This window comes from Chanos chanos, chromosome 6 (assembly GCF_902362185.1).
Source record: "Chanos chanos chromosome 6, fChaCha1.1, whole genome shotgun sequence".
Taxonomy (NCBI): Eukaryota; Metazoa; Chordata; class Actinopteri; order Gonorynchiformes; family Chanidae; genus Chanos; species Chanos chanos.
Genome location: NC_044500.1, coordinates 43098478 through 43106965, shown reverse-complemented (window position 1 = coordinate 43106965; position 8488 = coordinate 43098478).

Below are 8488 nucleotides of genomic sequence, written 5' to 3'. Positions count from 1 at the left end.
TCTATTCCCGGCCCTTTCATGAGATCAGCGTACAGCAGGACAACAAAAGCCTGACCCGCTAATAATGGTCAGCAACTGTGTGTTACGATGTTGTGACTCTCGTTTTTCTATTAGATCAACTTCTAGCCACACGGATAGTTTACAAACTGCAGGGGTTTACGGGAAACACTTGCATACCGCAAACAAAATATGATCTAACTGCAACGACCGTTAAAAGTTTCTGAAACTGGTCTGACATCTCGTAGCGTTTTGTCACCCAACTGGTTGTGTTTTTTCCTCTGACCGTCCGTGTGCTATTGTTGGTTAACTGTTTTGCTCTCATGAGAAGGCAAATGTCACAACTAGAAATTCAGGTTAATGAGACAGGCATCATCATTTGAATAAACACTGTAAACCTGCAAACACCGAGAAGACAAGAAAAGAAAGAGAAACCTGTTTGTTGTGGTAAAACACAAACACAGGAGCGCATGTGTGTGTGTGTGTGTGTGTGTGTGTGTGGGTGGTGCGGTGTGTGTGATTTGGAATTGTGTGTGTGTGTGTGTTTAATATTTGACTCCATCAGTAGCTCTTAGTTGGTCACTTTGTCATGAGAGCTGCATTATGGCCGGGTAACGGTGACAGAGTCAACACAGCTCCAGGTGTATCAGAGTTTTAGTAACCCGCCATCTGCTCCTCTGACCTTCTCAACGCGCCGCGAATAAACATAACGCTGGAAATCATTCCTGCTTAGGCACACAATGATCCACACAATGCGGGAATTTACCACACTGTAAGAAGCCCTGTAAACCAAACATTAAACATGAATGAGGCACAAGAGTTAAAATATTTATCCATCATGTGGAATCTAGAATGTTTGACATATCTGAGCATTTCCAGTGTATCTATGAGACAGATTATTATTTTTATTAGTATTTGTAGTAGTAGTAGTAGTAGTAGTGGTAGTAGTAGTAGTGGTGGTGGTAGCAACAGTATTAGTAGTAGTAGTATTAGTAGTAGTAGCATTCAACTGAAAAAGGTCACTGAAATTCTTTAACTATCAAACCAAAGAACTAAGTGGTCATTCCCCTCATAAGCTTTGCTTTGTGCACAATAGAATGGACACTTATGGTACTGAGGCTGCTGAGTGCTAAAATTCTAATTGAAAATTCTAGAATTCTGAGAGTTAGATTCATCCAAAACAAAGCTTCTTCAGTCAGTGCTGCAGCCACACATCCTTTCACATGACCCCCATGTGCTTGTGATGCACATGTGGTTTGTCTGAGGTCTGTCCTGCCACAAGGCAGTACTTAGACCATTCAGTGACACTGGCTTTAATGCCAGCATTTCTGAATTCAACAGCACAAGGATGTATCAGGCCGTGTTAGATCACCGCGCTACGTGATCGGCGTGTACCGGACTCAGTGTAAACACATCTCTGTATGCAAAACCAGTCGTGCTGCACACACGGGAGTGAGGAAACAAGTTTTGCCTCTTTAGTGTCCATTCAAAAACATCGCATAGTTCATGAAATGGCTGGATTTAGGTTTTATGGAGGTGCAACAGACTGTTTCAAAACCCTACGGTTGACAACGTTCAGGGGAGACTGATCATGAGGTAGGAGGAAATAAATCAGTGAGCATTTTTGGAGGCAACTTGCTCTCCATCCATCTCTCTCTCTGTCTCCCCGTCAGTCCAGTCAGGCTGGAAACATGACTGTATTCTTGGCATGGGGCGTCTCTTTGGATGGAGCTTAAGTGGGACAGTGGTGTGACATCTCCATTCTTCAGTTCACTGTAGGAATGGGATCATGGAGAGGTCACTGCCACGACCCCAGCTTCCTGTCTCTCAGAATGAGCCTTTGTAAGAACGCACTAATCACGAAGCTGACATCACGGTTGTCATTTAGTCATACCCCAACCCCGCCCCCCCCCACCACCCCCCCCCCCCCCCCCCCCCCCCCCCCCCCCCCCCCACCACCCCACCCCCTGACTTCATGCTCCCAGCGGCACTCTGCACCCCTGGAGCCCGGCCTCAGTGCTCCAGAACTTAAAAACAGAGCCGGCTTTGTGTCTATCTCTGTGTTTCACTTATCTCTGCACACCCTGAAATCATCTGACCCAGTGCCAGAGAAGGCTCCACTCCCACAATCCTCAGCATATCCTGTGTCTCAGACACTCAGCAAAACTCTGCTTGCAGCTCTCACTGTCTCCTGCTTTCACCCACGATGACCCTGTTTATTGATATGCAGATTATTTTTCAGAGAAAGCCTTACGCTGTATAGCCTCAGCCCACGTTTGTCTCATATCTGACCCGGTCTGGACAAGAATTATTGCTTTTTTTGTGTGTATGCGGAGCAGTTATTCGCTCTCACTGCCAGACATGTGCCGCAAGTTCTCACTGTCAAGTCTTTGCACATCTCTGACGTATATGTCAATTTTAACGAATACCTTTGCAAATCCTGGCTGTGTATGAATTGATTTTTAAGAGTTATCCACAATGCAGCTGGGCTGGAATACAGTCGGTTAAGTGGAGGAGATAAGCTATCTTAAGCTACTTTATCCCAGCTCTTGTATGCAGTTGAAAATGGATTCAGAGCGGGGAAAAAAAAAAAAAAGCAAGGCAGATTTCTGATGCAAAACCAAGCTCGGGCTTGTTCTCTCAATGCTGCCTGTGCATTTTTCTTTGAGAGAGAGAGAGAGGGAAAAATGTGCTTATATTACTGTTTGGGGTTCATGTTTGGAGCTGCTCTTCTGGGCAAGTGTGTGGAACCGTTGTGGAGGTGTACCTGTTTAAACAACACTGGAGTGTACGTACGTGTGTGTGTGTGTGCTGTTTGAGGAGACACACCAAGCGCATCGTGACTTTAAGAGGAATCTGTGAGGAATTTGTGTAGAGTCATTCATGGTAGTGAGTGTCAGCCAACAGACAGTAGCTGTCTTTTACAATCGAGGCATGGAGGAATGCAGAGAAGAGCCCCGAATGAGAGGCATGTGTCCACTGGGGCACAACTTCACTCTAAAGCAAATAGGAACTCCTGCCCTGACCACGGACCCATATTACGACTGCAAGCTCTTACAAAAAAAACAAAAAAAACATGCACGCCTGTCAGGTTCACCACATGGCACACTAACAAAAACACCTGGCAATCTTCATTAAGACTTTAGGGAATTCTGCCAAACCAAAAAAAAAAAACAAAACAGTGGCAGTGAATTTTTTTTACCCTCTAAAGACTGCTTTACTGGTTTCAGATTTGGATTTAAAGAAAAAGAAAAAAAAAAAAAAACTCTTCAGCCGTTGGATGAAGAAATTCTTCATTCTTTATTTAGTATTTGCTCGCATTCATGGGTGGAGGGATTCAGGAAACAAACACAAATAAAGCGCACAAGTGAAGGTTATCTGTTCCTCAGAATATGCCGTGTCTGCTCTGAGCCATTGTTTAAAACCATTGTCTTGTTTAAGATGGCCAAACGGTTGTGTCTTTTATTAGAAAACTAAATGGGAAATCTGGCCTCTTTACAGGGTATTTTGAAACAACAAACTGCTAGGAGAACAGGGGGGTTGAGGGGGGGGGGGGGTGCAGTTTGAATTGTCTCCAGAGGAGTTAGTGTTTTTTTCCGCTCGGTTTTAATACGCCGCGTTTTATTCTCTTTTTCCGACTCTAAATAAGGGAAGAACATGCCTTTGGCACAGCTGCCGCTGATGAATTCTCTGAACGTGCCCCTGTTGGCTTTCGCTGTGGCATTATGCTTACTGGGCCACAGTCTGCAGGTTTCAGCATGACTTCTTGCACACACACACATACACACACACACACACACACAGAGAGAGAGAGACAAACAAACTAATAAATGCACTTGTGCATGCTTGCACACTTACAGAGGGAGAATGAGAGAGAGAGGGTAAAAATAGCTTAGTTTACATTCTATTCAGAAGAGGCAGTATCTTCGTTCTGCACGAGTGAGAGACTGAAAAGAGCACAAGGAAATGCAATGTTTTGGGGGAGTCTACAAAAGATGAATACAAGCGGACTCATGGTTTACATGTCTTATCTTCTTTCTATCAAGCACCGAAGGAGCTCTTTTCCCTTTCTTAACTGAATTAGGCCCTGGAAACCGACATTAATCTGTCTACAGTGGAGACTGGTCACAGTCCAGAAAGCAGGAGAAATACTCCATGTGTTTAGATGGTTGATAAGACGCTGAATAATTAGTGGCTAGTCTACGTCATCAAGCTAAAGTCTATGGTGCACTAATCTTTATTTATGAGTCAAGTTTAAAAGACACATCTTAAACCATTTCAACTTGAAAAGATCAAATTTGAAATGAACTAATATTTAAAATATAAATAGCTCACTGCTGAGGACCGATGGTGTAGTGAGTATGTACCAATATTTACATGTATAGTACCTCTATATAAATACTTACTTAACATTTAACAGATACATTGCTTAGGTCAGCCTGGTGCTAACCTCTTCCACTTCTGCTAAAACAAGGAGCTGTTTTTATACAGCGTTGTATTTATACTGAATGATTTAGTATTTGCCTGTGAAGGATCATTGCCTGACTAAAAGAAGGAAGTCTGCATTGACTTCAGAGCTCATGTTTGACCTTCCTCATGGCCATGAGAACTAAGGCATCCCAGACGGAGAGCAAAGCCTCATGGGATAGCCTGTCTATGCTCTTGGCACTGATATATTTCCCATGAACTTTACGGTGAGTTCTCTTAAAGCCAGTAAAGCCATAAACATTGCATCTTCTATTTTAGTGTAGACTGCAATACATAAGTTCTGAGTGTGAAATTTGAAAGATCTCTTGCATTGATAATAAATATAAATACATGTACCTGTCAAATGATGCAGATTACAATACCAGAAAATAAAAATATTCCATCTGACATCCAAGAAACTCCAAATATAAGTAAGCAAAGGTTTTTATTTGAATTATTTGAATGAATTATCAAGTTTTGCTTCAGCGTTGAGTCAAAACTGTTGGAAAGCTCTTTCCCCTGTCCTGTGCCGAGTGAAGATGAGGAGGATTTGACCTCTGGTGAGTGACAGCTCTTAGTCACTCTCTGACTGGTTCTGTTTACCCAGTGCCACCAGTGCATAGGAGAGGACATCAGTCATGACCATAGATTGTCCAAGATTAGCCTTCAGTGATTCTGTGCTAGCACTCAAATGTCTGCATCACCCGCTATGTGAATTGTCATGTGCATATGTGTGTGTGTGTGTGTGTGTGTGTGTGTGTGTGTGTGTGCGTGTGTGTGTGGCGCATGTGTGTACATGAAGGGGAATGAAGGTCACAAAAGCAGAATAAAGGATTCTTGCCGTTTTTTTTTTCTGTTATGGATGAAATTCTGAACGAGGTCATTTCCATCTTTTCTCCCATGCACTTTCAAAAAGACTACAGACGCTGTATAGGCACTACAAACCTGCAGTCCTTACGCTGGCATTAAATAATAATGTCTTCACGTACAGATTTCTCAAATATGTCAGCAGAAAAAATACAGTACAATCATTTGTAATGACTTGGTTTTTGTAATGGTTTGCTTTTTGCTGATCTAGTTTTTTTCCCCCATCCTAAGTCAGAGGCATCTCACAGTGTAAAAAAAAGAGTATTCAGGTCCACACTACCAGACATGACCTATCATGTCATAATCCCATGAAAACGCCCTCAAGTTGTGAACCTCACATTCTCCCTCGGGTTCATATTTTGGACGTATTTAAAATATGTAGTTCGCTTCACCAGACTTCGGTCTGTAGGGGGACAAAAAGAGGAGTTTTTTTTTTTTTTTTTTTCATCAGAGATAAGGTGTTTTGCCAAATCCACGTCTGCCTCTGTTTCTGATAAGCCCTAAAACAGTTTTGCTTCTGTCTACAAAAGAGGAGACTCAATTACCTGGGTCTCTCTCTTCCATAACATTCACACGGCCAAATGCAGAGTGCACTCACCATTACCATTTAATTGAATGCCGTGGCACAGAATTTCACTCCATCAATCTAAAGGTAATTCATTTTTCTTCCATTCGCCAGAGACTGTTAAGAGCATGTGCTGATGTGCAGGTTATTTCCAGGAGGCTTGTTGAAAAAAAAAAACCCTACAATTAGAGTGAAAAGAGCTGATCTGAAACGACAACGAGGAAATCGGCGACGCTCCCGCACGGGCTGTTTTCACTCTCTCTTTATCTCCGCAGGCTAATGTGTGCATTAATGCTTTCTCAGTATTGTGGAGTCAGAAGCCGCTATTGGGCTCATTAGCATAATGATTCTAAAGACTCAGGTGGAACAGTAGGAGTATGCTTTTAGTTTGTCTAAAGATGGAAAATACACAGAAATAGATTAGACCTTGCTGCACGAGTTGAGCCAGCTGAGTGTCTCACCACAGGTGACTTCAACGTGTTTAAACATGTTCCCGCTCCTTTCCTCTTCTGATCCTTAGAGCTCAAACGTGTTCCATGGAACCGACACAAGATGTCAGGAGTTCCGTCGAAACTCGGAATCCGTGCCACTTCCTCAAAACCCACCTTTTCTAAAGTAGACATGGGATGAATATCATAAACCTTTATGTAATCCACGTCATCAACGTTTCAGTTGAAAAGGAAATGTCGAGTCTAATGTGATTTGTGATTTTTCCCTCCCTCGTTTTTCCATTTGTTATCGAATAATCATGCGAAAACTGAAAGGAATACCCACCTAAGGGGAATTATATGAATCACTTTTGAATTGAGGAGGAAGGTTAACAGGTCACAAGAACTGATCCATAACTGAAATCTTGTGATTAAGGTTTTACCCTGATTATGCGCCAAAAGGACTTTGTTGCGGATCGTAGTTGAAGTGAATTTATGGCTCAGGATTGTTGTAGGATAACTGCCCTGTTGGCACATACATTCACACCTTTACTCCAGTCCAATAGTAGCACTTCATCGTTGTCTTGGATGAGCCTTGCTACGGCTGAGTGGTTGTTCTTGACACACTCTCTCTGGCTGATTGGAGGTAGTTGGCAAGTAAGCTCTATTGGTAGAAGCCTCCACTCACTAACACTTGTAATTCTATTGTGAAGTATATAGCTACAGGAGACAGTCCTCAGTTCAACAATGCAAATGTCCATTCACTGTGGACGCCTGTCTGGTACAGCACCGTTAACACCTCAGGTAATCCCCATGTCTCAGGTAATTGTCTGGAAAGTTTAACAAAACTGGACAGCTTTGTTGTTGCTATTCAAATTTGGAGCAGATTGTTTTAATTCATGAAGAATATTTAAGCTCTCTAAGTTCCACAAATCTTAAATGTCAGATATAATCAAATGTACTGAAAGCAAAAAAAAGGCTTCTCTGTTAGAAAACACCCCTAAAGGTTCTTTTTAATCTTCACATGATAAAATAAAGATGGTTGAAATCAAGGCTTATTGCATTAAATTCTGGAGCTATGCCTGACTGGTTTGAAATGATGCAGCCTGACCATCTTCAGCAGTAGTGTTGATTAAGATGAGAGTTGAAGGGAGCTGACTGACTGTTGTTTTTAAACTGTTTACAGGCTTAGTCAGGGGTGACGCTGGCACAGATGAGTGTGGAAGCTATGGGCCATCTCACTCTGTTTGCACAACTTCTAACATGTGGTCACCACACGGCTCCAAAGCAACACCACCAACCACTCCCCACTGCCCATCTCACAGCAGGAGAGAGAGAGAGAGAGAGAGAGAGAGAGAGAGAGTGTGTGTGTGTGTGTGTGTGTGTGTGTGTGTGTGTGTGTGTTTGTCCCTCTTCTCTTAGCACCGCTGGAGCCAGTTCCCCCATCATCATGCACTGCAAATATTTTTATTAGAGGGTAATGCTGATTCCAACAAGCTCATTGTGGATATGGGGTAAAAATAGCCACTATAAACACACACACACACACACACACACACACACACGGGACACAGGTCTGCAACATCTACAACATCTACTCAGAAGGTTGTACACAAAGTCAATCAAGGCCAGTGGTGGACACACACACACACACACATATAAAGAGAAAAAGAAAGAGATATACATGATGAAAGTTTTCAAGGTTTTAAAAGTAACATTTAAATGGTCTAAAAATACATACTTTTTCACATTTTTACTGAAGTTTTATGTGTTTTTTTCCCCCCAGTCTGATGCAGTGAGAGGTTGGGTGGTGAGGGAGGTAGAGTGACAGATAAGGTCTGTCTGAATCAGCTCTCTCCATCTCTTCTCCAGCTCCATGAATAACTCACACGCTTTCTGACAGATTGCCGCAGCCTTGCAGCTGGGCTCATCCACAGGGAAGAGAACAGAGGGCACCTGGATAGTCTAAAAACGATTGTGAGTGACGCACGGACACTCTCAAGCATTCCCTGTAAGTGCAGTCCCCTGTTTCTTCTTTCTACATGAGCGGATTTACACATCTGATCTATGTCACATTTCTCAAAAAAAAAAAAAAAAAAGAGAAACTTAGATTGAATACGGTAACTTCACAGATTGTTTCAGGATAACGTCTAACTTTCCAGGT